Genomic DNA, 14,237 nt, shown 5'->3' with positions numbered 1-14,237 from the left:
ATAGTTCAATAAAACCTTTTATCAAAAGTTAGGTATTGAGCCTTCATTTACAGTTTAATTGTCAGTAAATATCAGAATGTATTTTATCTTCAAGCAAACTTGTATCCTCGATTCTGATTGGTCGATCCATGGCAACAACAGTGTGATATGAGGCTGTATTGCACGGTCCATATCGCACCCTGCGTATTGCGCTATTCCAAGATGCGAGCGACATTCCAGCTGCATGCTCTAAACTGCTAAAAGGTTCGTGTAAAGCGTGCTAGGTCCAACCTTACTGTGCGTCAAGTTTGCTTGAAGATAAATTCGTTATCACGCTCGCGCTCGTGGAACACGGAAAATGTAGTGCGTCTGTGTCCCACATTCGGCCTCGTGGTATGTAGGACACAGACGCACTACAGTATTCCGTGTTCCACTCGCGCTCGCAGTATAACTTATAATACAGTGTCAAACTTTAAGAAATAAGAGCCCCACATACTTGTACTGTTGATTCATGTAAACAAATTTTTGTTAACAATTCCTGATCATGAAATTTCAGTTTGTTTCAATTATCGCAACAATCATCGTTCCTGAAAACCGTTTTGTTTTTGTGAAGACCATTATGCATTTTTAGTTTTGATAGGGCAATAAGAAAGGCATTCGATGATGTACATTGATACGTGAATAAATCAATGGATATTGTAAAAGAGAATAAATGTTCTTGCACTTCTTTTCTTGCTGTGATCTGAATTCCAATGGGCCTTATTCACGAGTTGGCCATTTTTGTCGAGTTCCCGGAATGTATTTCATTAACTGTTAACTGTTGAATAGTATGGCGCCAGACTATTTATGCAGGCACAATGCAGCCTTATTTTACTGTCTTTTTTTTTTAAATATGGCTTTAAACATTAGGGAATGTTTAATTACAAATTTTAAATTATTCATTGAAGCAAACTAGAATTTATTATGAATTTACTTGCTTTCACTTCTCTTCGCAAGTTCCAAAAAAATAATCATTTTACCTAACTTTCAATTCAATATGGCCGACTCGTGAAAAAAAGGCCCATGTGGTAGTCACTCTCTAACTATTTAGTGGGTTTTTATGTGTTAAATTTCCTTGAAATTAAGAGGAAAAATATTTTAACCTTTTTTCCCAACTGAATACATGTATGTAAGGTTAACCCCTTGCACTTTTGTCAATTTTGGCCAAAAAATGAAATTGCTTAAAATGTGCTGGAAAGATGCCTTAATGGCCCTAGGACACATTCCAAATCGGTTTCTGGACAGATGTGCTATTAAAAAGGGAAACTCCGTCGAAAATTGAAATGAAAAACACTCAAAAAATTAATGTTTTTCTCCATCAATGGATGATTTTTGCCCAAATCTCTAAAAATGTGCTTTTTAGACTTTCGATTGATGTTCGTCTTGCATCCAGATGAATTTCTGCCTTGTTTGGATTAAAGTCTATTTTTGGCCAAATTTCACTAAAAATGTAAGGGGAACCTATTGCACTTCTTTCAATTTTGGCCAAAAAAATGATGTTGCTCAAAATTTCCTGGAAAGATGCCTAAAGGGCACAAGGACACATTCCAAATCGGTTTCTGGACAGATGTGCTATTAAAAAGGGAAACTCCGTCGAAAATTAATATTTAAATCATTCAAAAAATTAATCTTTTTCTCCAATGGATGATTTCTGCCCAAATCTTCAAAATTATGTGTGTTAGAGTATTGATTGAAGTTCCTCTAGCATCCAGATGAATTTCTACCTTGTTTTGAGAAAAGACCATTTTGGGCCGATTTTGACTAAAAATGTAAGGCTAACCCCTTGCATCTTTTTCAATTTTGGCCAAAAAATGAAATTTCCTGAAAGATGCTAGAAAGATGCCTTAAGGGTCCTAGAACGCATTCCCAATCGATTGCTGGACAGTTGTGCTATTAAAGGGGAAATTCTGTCGAAAAACAAAGGTAAAATCGCTCAAAAACTTACCTTTTTTCCCTCCAAAAATTGACGATTTTTGCCCAAATCTTCAAAATTATGTGTGTCAGAGTATTGATTGATGTTCCTCTTGCATCCAGATGAATTTCTGCCTTGTTCTGAGAAAAGTCAATTTTGGCCGATTTTGACTACAAATGTAAGGCTAACCCCTTGCATTATTTTCAATTTTGGCCAAAAAATGAAATTTCCTGAAAGTTGCTAGAAAGATGCCTCAAGGGCCCTAGAACGCATTCCAAATCGATTGCTGGACAGATGTGCTATTGAAAGGGAAATTCTGTCGAAAAATTAAGGTAAAATCTCTCATAACAACTACCTTTTTTTCCAAAAACTGACGATTTTTGCCTAAATCTTCCAACTGATGTGTGTTAGAGTATTGATTGAAGTTCCTCTAGCATCCAAATGAATTTCTACCTTGTTTTGAGAAAAGACAATTTTGGGCCAAATTTGACTAAAAATGTAAGGCTAACCCTTGCATTTTTTTCAATTTTGGCCAAAAAATGAAATGTCCTGAAGTTTCTAGAAAGATGACTCAAGGGCCCTAGAACGCATTCCAAATCGATTGCTGGACAGTTGTGCTATTAAAGGGGAAATTCTGTCGAAAAATTAAGGTAAAATCGCTCAAAAAATTACCTCTTTTTTTTCTCAAAAAATTTACGATTTTTGCCCAAATCTTAAAAATTGTGTGTGTCAGAGTATTGATTGGTGTTCCTCTAGCATCTAGATGAATTTCTGCCTTGTTTTGAGAAAAGACCATTTTGGACCAATTTTGACTAAAAATGTAAGGCTAACCCCTTGCTTTTTTTTTCAATTTTGGCCAAAAAATGAAATTTCCTGAAAGATGCTAGAAAGATGCTTTAAGGGTCATAGAACGCATTCCAAATCGATTACTGGACAATTGTTCTATTGAAGGGGAAATTCTGTCGAAAAATTAAGTTTAAATCGCTCAAAAAATTATCTTTTTTCTCTCCAAAAATTGGCGATTTTTGCCCAAATCTCCAAAATTATGTGTGTTAAAGTATTGATTGATGTTCCTCTTGCATCCTGATGAATTTCTGCTTCGTTTTGAGAAAAGTCCATTTTTGGCCGGTTTTGACTATAAATGTTAGGCTAACCCCTTGCATCTTTTTCAATTTTGGCCAAAAAATGAAATTTCCTGAAAGATGCTAGAAAGATGCCTCAAGGGCCCTAGAACGCATTCCAAATCGATTGCTGGACAGATGTGCTATTGAAAGGGAAATTCTGTCGAAAAATTAAGGTAAAATCTCTCATAACAACTACCTTTTTTTCCAAAAACTGACGATTTTTGCCTAAATCTTCCAACTGATGTGTGTTAGAGTATTGATTGAAGTTCCTCTAGCATCCAAATGAATTTCTACCTTGTTTTGAGAAAAGACAATTTTGGGCCAAATTTGACTAAAAATGTAAGGCTAACCCCTTGCATTTTTTTCAATTTTGGCCAAAAAATGAAATGTCCTGAAGTTTCTAGAAAGATGACTCAAGGGCCCTAGAACGCATTCCAAATCGATTGCTGGACAGTTGTGCTATTAAAGGGGAAATTCTGTCGAAAAATTAAGGTAAAATCGCTCAAAAAATTACCTCTTTTTTTTCTCAAAAAATTTACGATTTTTGCCCAAATCTTAAAAATTGTGTGTGTCAGAGTATTGATTGGTGTTCCTCTAGCATCTAGATGAATTTCTGCCTTGTTTTGAGAAAAGACCATTTTGGACCAATTTTGACTAAAAATGTAAGGCTAACCCCTTGCTTTTTTTTTCAATTTTGGCCAAAAAATGAAATTTCCTGAAAGATGCTAGAAAGATGCTTTAAGGGTCATAGAACGCATTCCAAATCGATTACTGGACAATTGTTCTATTGAAGGGGAAATTCTGTCGAAAAATTAAGTTTAAATCGCTCAAAAAATTATCTTTTTTCTCTCCAAAAATTGGCGATTTTTGCCCAAATCTCCAAAATTATGTGTGTTAAAGTATTGATTGATGTTCCTCTTGCATCCTGATGAATTTCTGCTTCGTTTTGAGAAAAGTCCATTTTTGGCCGGTTTTGACTATAAATGTTAGGCTAACCCCTTGCATCTTTTTCAATTTTGGCCAAAAAATGAAATTTCCTGAAAGATGCTAGAAAGATGACTCAAGGGTCCTAGAACGCATTCCCAATCGATTGCTGGACAGTTGTGCTATTAAAGGGGAAATTCTGTCGAAAAATTGAGGTAAAATCGCTCAAAAAATTACCTTTTTTTTCCTCCAAAAATTTACGATTTTTGCCCAAATCTTCAAAATTATGTTTGTCAGAGTATTGATTGATGTTCCTCTTGCATCCAGATGAATTTCTGCCTTGTTTTGAGAAAAGTTAATATTTGGCCGATTTTGACTAAAAATGTAAGGCTAACCCCTTGCATTTTTTTCAATTTTGGCCAAAAAATGAAATTTCCTGAAAGTTGCTAGAAAGATGACTCAAGGGCCCTAGAACGCATTCCAAATCGATTGCTGGACAGATGTGCTATTGAAGGGGAAATTCTGTCGAAAAATTAAGGTAAAATCTCTCATAAAAACTACTTTTTTTCCAAAAATTTACGATTTTTGTCGAAATCTTCAAACTTATGTGTGTTACAGTATTGATTGAAGTTCCTCTAGCATCCAGATGAATTTCTACCTTGTTTTGAGAAAAGACAATTTTGGGCCGATTTTGACTAAAAATTTAAGGCTAACCCCCTGCATTTTTTTCAATTTTGGCCAAAAAATGAAATTTCCGGAAAGTTGCTAGAAAGATGACTCAATGGTCGTAGAACGCATTGCCAATCGATTGCTGGATAGTTGTGCTATTAAAGGGGAAATTCTTTCGAAAAATTAAGGTGAAATCGCTCAAAAAATTACCTTTTTTTTCTCCAAAATTTACGATTTTTGCCCAAATCTTCAAAATTATGTGTGTCAGAGTATTGATTGATGTTCCTCTTGCATCCAGATGAATTTCTGCCTTGTTTTGAGAAAAGCCAGTTTGGGCCAATTTTGACTAAAAATGTAAGGCTAACCCCTTGCATTTTGTTCAATTTTGACCAAAAAATGAAATTTCCTGAAAGATGCTAGAAAGATGCCTTAAGGGTCCTAGAACGCATTCCCAATCGATTGCTGGACAGTTGTGCTATTAAAGGGGAAATTCTGTCGAAAAATGGAGGTAAAATCGCTCAAAAAATTACCTTTTTTTTCTCCAAAAATTTACGATTTTTACCCAAATCTTCAAAATTATGTGTGTCAGAGTATTGATTGATGTTCCTCTTGCATCAAGATGAATTTCTGCCTTGTTTTGAGAAAAGTCAATTTTGGGCCGATTTTGACTAAAAATTTAAGGCTAACCCCTTGCATTTTTTTCAATTTTGGCCAAAAAATGAAATTTCCGGAAAGTTGCTAGAAAGATGACTCAAGCGCCCTAGAACGCATTCCAAATCGATTGCTGGATAGTTGTGCTATTAAAGGGGAAATTCTGTCGAAAAATTAAGGTGAAACCGCTCAAAAAATTACCTTTTTTTTCTCCAAAATTTACGATTTTTGCCCAAATCTTCAAAATTATGTGTGTCAGAGTATTGATTGATGTTCCTCTTGCATCCAGATGAATTTCTGCCTTGTTTTGAGAAAAGCCAGTTTGGGCCAATTTTGACTAAAAATGTAAGGCTAACCCCTTGCATTTTGTTCAATTTTGACCAAAAAATGAAATTTCCTGAAAGATGCTAGAAAGATGCCTTAAGGGTCCTAGAACGCATTCCAAATCGATTGCTGGATAGTTGTGCTATTAACGGGGAAATTCTGTCGAAAAATGGAGGTAAAATCGCTCAAAAAATTACCTTTTGTTTTTTCCAAAAATTAACGATTTTTGCCCAAATTTTCAAAATTATGTGTGTCAGAGTATTGATTGATGTTCCTCTTGCATCCAGATGAATTTCTGCCTTGTTTTGAGAAAAGACCATTTTGGGCCGATTTTGACTAAAAATGTAAGGCTAACCCCTTGCATTTTTTTCAATTTTGACCAAAAAATGAAATTTCCTGAAAGATGCTAGAAAGATGCCTTAAGGGTCCTAGAACGCATTCCCAATCGATTGCTGGATAGTTGTGCTATTAAAGGGGAAATTCTGTCGAAAAATGGAGATAAAATCGCTCAAAAAATTACCTTTTGTTTTCTCCAAAAATTTACGATTTTTGCCCAAATCTTCAAAATTATGTGTGTCAGAGTATTGATTGATGTTCCTCTTGCATCCAGATGAATTTCTGCCTTGTTTTGAGAAAAGTCAATTTTTGGCCGATTTTGACTAAAAATGTAAGGCTAATCCCTTGCATTTTGTTCAATTTTGACCAAAAAATGAAATTTCCTGAAAGATGCTAGAAAGATGCCTTAAGGGTCCTAGAACGCATTCCAAATCGATTGCTGGATAGTTGTGCTATTAACGGGGAAATTCTGTCGAAAAATGGAGGTAAAATCGCTCAAAAAATTACCTTTTTTTTCTCCAAAAATTTACGATTTTTACCCAAATCTTCAAAATTATGTGTGTCAGAGTATTGATTGATGTTCCTCTTGCATCAAGATGAATTTCTGCCTTGTTTTGAGAAAAGTCAATTTTGGGCCGATTTTGACTAAAAATGTAAGGCTAACCCCTTGCATTTTTTTCAATTTTGGCCAAAAAATGAAATTTCCTGAAAGTTGCTAGAAAGATGACTCAAGGGCCCTAGAACGCATTCCAAATCGATTGCTGGACAGTTGTGCTATTAAAGGGGAAATTCTGTCGAAAAATTAAGGTAAAATCGCTCAAAAAATTACCTTTTTTTTCTCCAATATTTACGATTTTTGCCGAAATCTTCAAACTTATGTGTGTTACAGTATTGATTGAAGTTCCTCTAGCATCCATATGAATTTCTACCTTGTTTTGAAAAAAGTCAATTTTTGGCCGATTTTGACTAAAAATGTAAGGCTAATCCCTTGCATTTTTTCCAATTTTGGCCAAAAAATGAAATTTCCTGAAAGTTGCTAGAAAGATGACTCAAGGGCCCTAGAACGCATTCCAAATCGATTGCTGGACAGTTGTGCTATTAAAGGGGAAATTCTGTCGAAAAATTAAGGTAAAATCGCTCAAAAAATTACCTTTTTTTTTCTCCAAAAATTTACGATTTTTACCCAAATCTTCAAAATTATGTGTGTCAGAGTATTGATTGATGTTCCTCTTGCATCAAGATGAATTTCTGCCTTGTTTTGAAAAAAGTCAATTTTTGGCCGATTTTGACTAAAAATGTAAGGCTAACCCCTTGCATTTTTTTCAATTTTGACCAAAAAATGAAATTTCCTGAAAGATGCTAGAAAGATGCCTTAAGGGTCCTAGAATGCATTCCCAATCGTTTGCTGGATAGTTGTGCTATTAAAGGGGAAATTCTGTCGAAAAATTGAGGTAAAATCGCTCAAAAAATCACCTTTTGTATTCTCCAAAAATTTACGATTTTTGCCCAAATCTTCAAAATTATGTGTGTCAGAGTATTGATTGATGTTCCTCTTGCATCCAGATGAATTTCTGCCTTGTTTTGAGAAAAGACCATTTTGGGCCAATTTTGACTAAAAATGTAAGGCTAACCCCTTGCATTTTTTTCAATTTTGGCCAAAAAATGAAATTTCCTGAAAGTTGCTAGAAAGATGACTCAAGGGCCCTAGAACGCATTCCAAATCGATTGCTGGACAGATGTGCTATTGAAGGGGAAATTCTGTAGAAAAATTAAGGTAAAATCTCTCATAAAAACTACTTTTTTTCCAAAAACTGACGATTCTTGCCTAAATCTTCAAACTTATGTGTGTTACAGTATTGATTGAAGTTCCTCTAGCATCCAGATGAATTTTTACCTTGTTTTGAGAAAAGACAATTTTGGGCCGATTTTGACTAAAAATGTAAGGCTAACCCCTTGCATTTTTTTCAATTTTGGCCAAAAAATGAAATTTCCGGAAAGTTGCTAGAAAGATGACTCAAGGGCCCTAGAACGCATTCCAAATCGATTGCTGGATAGTTGTGCTATTAAAGGGGAAATTCTGTGGAAAAATTAAGGTGAAACCGCTCAAAAAATTACCTTCTTTTTCTCCAAAATTTACGATTTTTGCCCAAATCTTCAAAATGATGTGTGTCAGAGTATTGATTGATGTTCCTCTTGCATCCAGATGAATTTCTGCCTTGTTTTGAGAAAAGCCAGTTTGGGCCAATTTTGACTAAAAATGTAAGGCTAACCCCTTGCATTTTGTTCAATTTTGACCAAAAAATGAAATTTCCTGAAAGATGCTAGAAAGATGCCTTAAGGGTCCTAGAACGCATTCCAAATCGATTGCTGGATAGTTGTGCTATTAAAGGGGAAATTCTGTCGAAAAATTGAGGTAAAATCGCTCAAAAAATTACCTTTTGTTTTTTCCAAAAATTTACGATTTTGCCCAAATTTTCAAAATTATGTGTGTCAGAGTATTGTTTGATGTTCCTCTTGCATCCAGATGAATTTCTGCCTTGTTTTGAGAAAAGTCAATTTTTGGCCGATTTTGACTAAAAATGTAAGGCTAACCCCTTGCATTTTTTTCAATTTTGGCCAAAAAATGAAATTTCCTGAAAGTTGCTAGAAAGATGACTCAAGGGCCCTAGAACGCATTCCAAATCGATTGCTGGACAGTTGTGCTATTAAAGGGGAAATTCTGTCGAAAAATTAAGGTAAAATCGCTCAAAAAATTACCTTTTTTTTCTCCAATATTTACGATTTTTGCCGAAACCTTCAAACTTATGTGTGTTACAGTATTGATTGAAGTTCCTCTAGCATCCATATGAATTTCTACCTTGTTTTGAAAAAAGTCAATTTTTGGCCGATTTTGACTAAAAATGTAAGGCTAATCCCTTGCATTTTTTCCAATTTTGGCCAAAAAATGAAATTTCCTGAAAGTTGCTAGAAAGATGACTCAAGGGCCCTAGAACGCATTCCAAATCGATTGCTGGATAGTTGTGCTATTAAAGGGGAAATTCTGTCGAAAAATTAAGGTAAAATCGCTCAAAAAATTACCTTTTTTTTCTCCAATATTTACGATTTTTGCCGAAATCTTCAAACTTATGTGTGTTACAGTATTGATTGAAGTTCCTTTAGCATCCATATGAATTTCTACCTTGTTTTGAAAAAAGTCAATTTTTGGCCGATTTTGACTAAAAATGTAAGGCTAACCCCTTGCATTTTTTTCAATTTTGGCCAAAAAATGAAATTTCCTGAAAGTTGCTAGAAAGATGACTCAAGGGCCCTAGAACGCATTCCCAATCGATTGCTGGATAGTTGTGCTATTAAAGGGGAAATTCTGTCCAAAAATTAAGGTGAAATCGCTCAAAAAATTACCTTTTTTTCCCCGAAAAATTACGATTTTTGCCCAAATCTTCAAAATTATGTGTGTCAGAGTATTGATTGATGTTCCTCTTGCATCCAGATGAATTTCTGCCTTGTTTTGAGAAAAGTCAATTTTTGGCCGATTTTGACTAAAAATGTAAGGCTAACCCCTTGCATTTTTTTCAATTTTGGCCAAAAAATGAAATTTCCTGAAAGTTGCTAGAAAGATGACTCAAGGGCCCTGGAACGCATTCCAAATCGATTGCTGGACAGTTGTGCTATTAAAGGGGAAATTCTGTCGAAAAATTAAGGTGAAATCGCTCAAAAAATTACCTTTTTTTTCTCCAAAAAATTACGATTTTTACCCAAATCTTCAAAATTATGTGTGTCAGAGTATTGATTGATGTTCCTCTTGCATCAAGATGAATTTCTGCCTTGTTTTGAAAAAAGTCAATTTTTGGCCGATTTTGACTAAAAATGTAAGGCTAACCCCTTGCATTTTTTTTCAATTTTGACCAAAAAATGAAATTTCCTGAAAGATGCTAGAAAGATGCCTTAAGGGTCATAGAACGCATTCCCAATCGTTTGCTGGATAGTTGTGCTATTAAAGGGGAAATTCTATCGAAAAATTGAGGTAAAATCGCTCAAAAAATTACCTTTTGTTTTCTCCAAAAATTTACGATTTTTGCCCAAATCTTCAAAATGATGTGTGTCAGAGTATTGATTGATGTTCCTCTTGCATCCAGATGAATTTCTGCCTTGTTTTGAGAAAAGACAATTTTTGGCCAATTTTGACTAAAAATGTAAGGCTAACCCCTTGCATTTTTTTCAATTTTGACCAAAAAATGAAATTTCCTGAAAGATGCTAGAAAGATGCCTTAAGGGTCCTAGAATGCATTCCCAATCGATTGCTGGATAGTTGTGCTATTAAAGGGGAAATTCTGTCGAAAAATGGAGATAAACTCGCTCAAAAAATTACCTTTTGTTTTCTCCAAAAATTTACGATTTTTGCCCAAATCTTCAAAATTATGTGTGTCAGAGTATTGATTGGTGTTCCTCTTGCATCCAGATGAATTTCTGCCTTGTTTTGAGAAAAGTCAATTTTTGGCCGATTTTGACTAAAAATGTAAGGCTAACCCCTTGCATTTTTTTCAATTTTGGCCCAAAAATGAAATTTCCTGAAAGTTGCAAGAAAGATGACTCAAGGGCCCTAGAACGCATTCCAAATCGATTGCTGGACAGTTGTGCTATTAAAGGGGAAATTCTGTCGAAAAATTAAGGTAAAATCGCTCAAAAAATTATTTTTTTTTCTCCAAAAATTTACGATTTTTACCCAAATCTTCAAAATTATGTGTGTCAGAGTATTGATTGATGTTCCTCTTGCATCCAGATGAATGTCTGCCTTGTTTTGAGAAAAGTCAATTTTTGGCCGATTTTGACTAAAAATGCAAGACTAACCCCTTGCATTTTTTCCAATTTTGGCTAAAAAATGAAATTTCCTGAAGTTTCTAGAAAGATGCCTCAAGGGCCCTAGAACGCATTCCAAATCGATTGCTGGACAGTTGTGCTATTAAAGGGGAAATTCTGTCGAAAAATTGAGGTAAAATCGCTCAAAAAATCACCTTTTGTATTCTCCAAAAATTTACGATTTTTGCCCAAATCTTCAAAATTATGTGTGTCTGTCGAAAAATTAAGGTAAAATCTCTCATAAAAACTACCTTTTTTCCCAAAAACTTACGATTTTTGCCTTAATCTTCAAAATTATGTGTGTTAGAGTATTGATTGAAGTTCCTCTAGCATCCAGATGAATTTCTACCTTGTTTTGAGAAAAAGACAATTTTGGGCCAATTTTGACTAAAAATGTAAGGCTAACCCCTTGCATCTTTTTCAATTTTGGCCAAAAAATGAAATTTCCTGAAAGTTGCTAGAAAGATGCCTCAAGGGCCCTAGAACGCATTCCAATCGATTGCTGGACTTTTGTGCTATTAAAGGGGAAATTCTGTCGAAAAATTAAGGTAAAATCGCTCAAAATCACGATTTTTGCCCAAATCTTCAAAATTATGTGTGTTAGAGTATTGATTGATGTTCATCTTGCATCCTTAAGGGCACTAGGACACATTCCAAATCGGTTTCTCGACAGATGTGCTATTAAAAAGGGAAACTCTTTTTGGCCAAATTTGACTAAAAATGTATGGTTAACCCCTTGCACTTTTGTCAATTTTGGCCCAATAATGAAATAGCTTAAAATGTGCTGGAAAGATGCCTTAATGGCCCTAGGACACATTCCAAATTGGTTGCTGGACAGATGTGCTATTAAAAAGGGAAACTCTTTCGAAAATTGATATTAAAATCACTCAAAAAATTAATTTTTTTCTCCATCAATGGAATATTTTTGCCCAAATCTTCAAAACTGTGCGTGTTAGAGTTTTGATTGATGTCCGTCTTGCATCCAGATGAATTTCTGCCTTGTTTGGAGAAAAGTCCAATTTTGGCCAAATTTGACTAAAAATGTTAGGTTAACTTGCACTTTTGTCAATTTTGGCCAAACAAAATGAAATTGTAAGCTTTCAAGCAGACCCAGGTGAAAAAGTAGTACAGTTGGATGAAAAGTAGAACTTTGGAGGACAAACTCTGACCATGACTACCGTTTCCGAGCAAAAAGTGTGGAAAATGGTATGTTTGTGATGGGACTGCACACTCGCCAAGTTTTTCTCCGCGTTTACACAAGACACTGTTGAGGGAGAGAAAAACAATATTTTGTCTATATCTTCCGTATAGTTTGTCTATTCTTCATGATAAATCACCTGGCCACCGTTCAATTTAATGCATTACTTAATTTTCGAGATAGTTTTTCGACCATGAATATCGTTTCCGAGCAAAAAGTGTGGAAAATGGTCTGTTTGGACTGGGACTGCACTCTCGCCAACTTTTTCTCCGCGTTTACACAAGACACTGTTGAGGGAGAGAAAAACGAAATTTTGTCCAAATCTTCTGTCTAGTTTTTCTTTTTTTCATAATAAAGCACATGGCCACAGTTCAATTTAATGCATTGCTTAATTTTTGAGATAGTTTGTCGTCCATGACCATCGTTTCCGAGCAAAAAGTGTGGAAAATGGTCTGTTTGGAATGGGACTGCACTCTCGCCGAGTTTTTCTCCGCGTTTACACAAGACACTGTTGAGAGAGAGAACAACAATATTTGGTCTTAATCTTCTGTCTGGTTTGTCTATTTTTCATGATAAATAACATGGCCACCTTTCAATTTAATGCATTACTTAATTTTTGAGATAGTTTGTCGTCCATGACCATCGTTTCCGAGCAAAAAGTGTGGAAAATGGTCTGTTTGGACTGGGACTGCACTCTCGCCAACTTTTTCTCCGCGTTTAGACAAGACACTGTTGAGGGAGAGAAAAACAATATTTTGTCTAAAACTTCTGTCTAGTTTGTCTGTTTTTCATGATAAATCACATGGCCACCGTTCAATTTAATGCATTACTTAATTTTTGAGATAGTTTGTCGGTCATGACTATCGTTTCCGAGCAAAAAATATGGAAATTGGTCTGTTTCGACTGGCACTGCACTCTCGCCAAGTTTTTCTCCGCGATTTCACAAGACATTGTTGAGGTAGAGAAAAACAATATTTTGCCTAAATCTTCTGTCTAGTTTGTATATTTTTGATGAAAAACACCTGGCCACCGTTCAATTTAATGCATTACCTAATTTTTGAGATAGTTTGTCGACCATGACTATCGTTTCGTCTAGATTGTCTATATTTCATGATAAATCACATGGCCACCGTTCAATTTAATGCATTACTTAATTTTTGAGATAGTTTGTCGTCCATGACTACCGTTTCCGAGCAAAAAGTGTGGGAAATTGTCTGTTTGGAATGGGACTGCACTCTCGCCAACTTTTTCTCCGCGTTTACACAAGACACTGTTGAGGGAGAGAAAAACAATATTTTGTCTAAAACTTCTGTCTAGTTTGTATATTTTTCATGATAAATAACATGGCCACCGTTCAATTTAATGCATTACTTAATTTTTGAGATAGTTTGTCGACCATGACTATCGTTTCCGAGCAAAAAGTGTGGAAAATGGTCTGTTTGGGCTGGGACTGCACTCTTGCCAAGTTTTTTCCCGTGCACTCTCGCCAAGTTTTTCTCCGCGTGTATACAAAACACTGTTGAGGGATAGAAAAACAATATTTTGTCTAAATCTTCTGTCTAGTTTGTCTATTTTTCATGATAAATCACCTGGCCATCGTTCAATTTAATGCATTACTTAATTTTTGAGATAGTTTGTCGACCATGACTACCGTTTCCGAGCAAAAAGTTTGGAAAATGGTCTGTTTGGAATGGGACTGCACTCTCGCCAAGTTTTTCTCCGCGATTACACAAGACACTATTGAGAGAGAGAAAAACAATATTTTGTCTAAATCTTCTGTCTAGTTTTTTTTTTTCATGATAAATCACCTGGCCACAGTTCAATTTAATGCATTACTTAATTTTTGAGATGGTTTGTCGACCATGACTATCGTTTCCGAGAAAAAAATTTGGAAAATGGTCTGTTTGGGCTGGGACTGCACTCTCGCCAAGTTTTTCTCCGCGTTTACACAAGACACTGTTGAGGGAGAGAAAAACAATATTTTGTCTAAATCTTCTGTCTAGTTTGACTTTTTTTCATGATAAATCACCTGGCCACAGTTCAATTTAATGCATTACTTAATATTTGAGATAGTTTGTCGACCATGACTATCGTTTCCGAGCAAAAAGTGTGGGAATTGGTCTGTTTGGACTGGGACTGCACTGTCGCCAACTTTTTCTCCGCGTTCACACAAGACACTGTTGAGAGAGAGAAAAACAATATTTTGTCTGAATCTTCTGTGTAGTTT

This window comes from Patiria miniata, unplaced genomic scaffold (genome assembly GCF_015706575.1).
Source record: "Patiria miniata isolate m_02_andy unplaced genomic scaffold, ASM1570657v1 HiC_scaffold_6, whole genome shotgun sequence".
Taxonomy (NCBI): Eukaryota; Metazoa; Echinodermata; class Asteroidea; order Valvatida; family Asterinidae; genus Patiria; species Patiria miniata.
Note: the sequence above shows the minus strand (reverse complement) of the source record.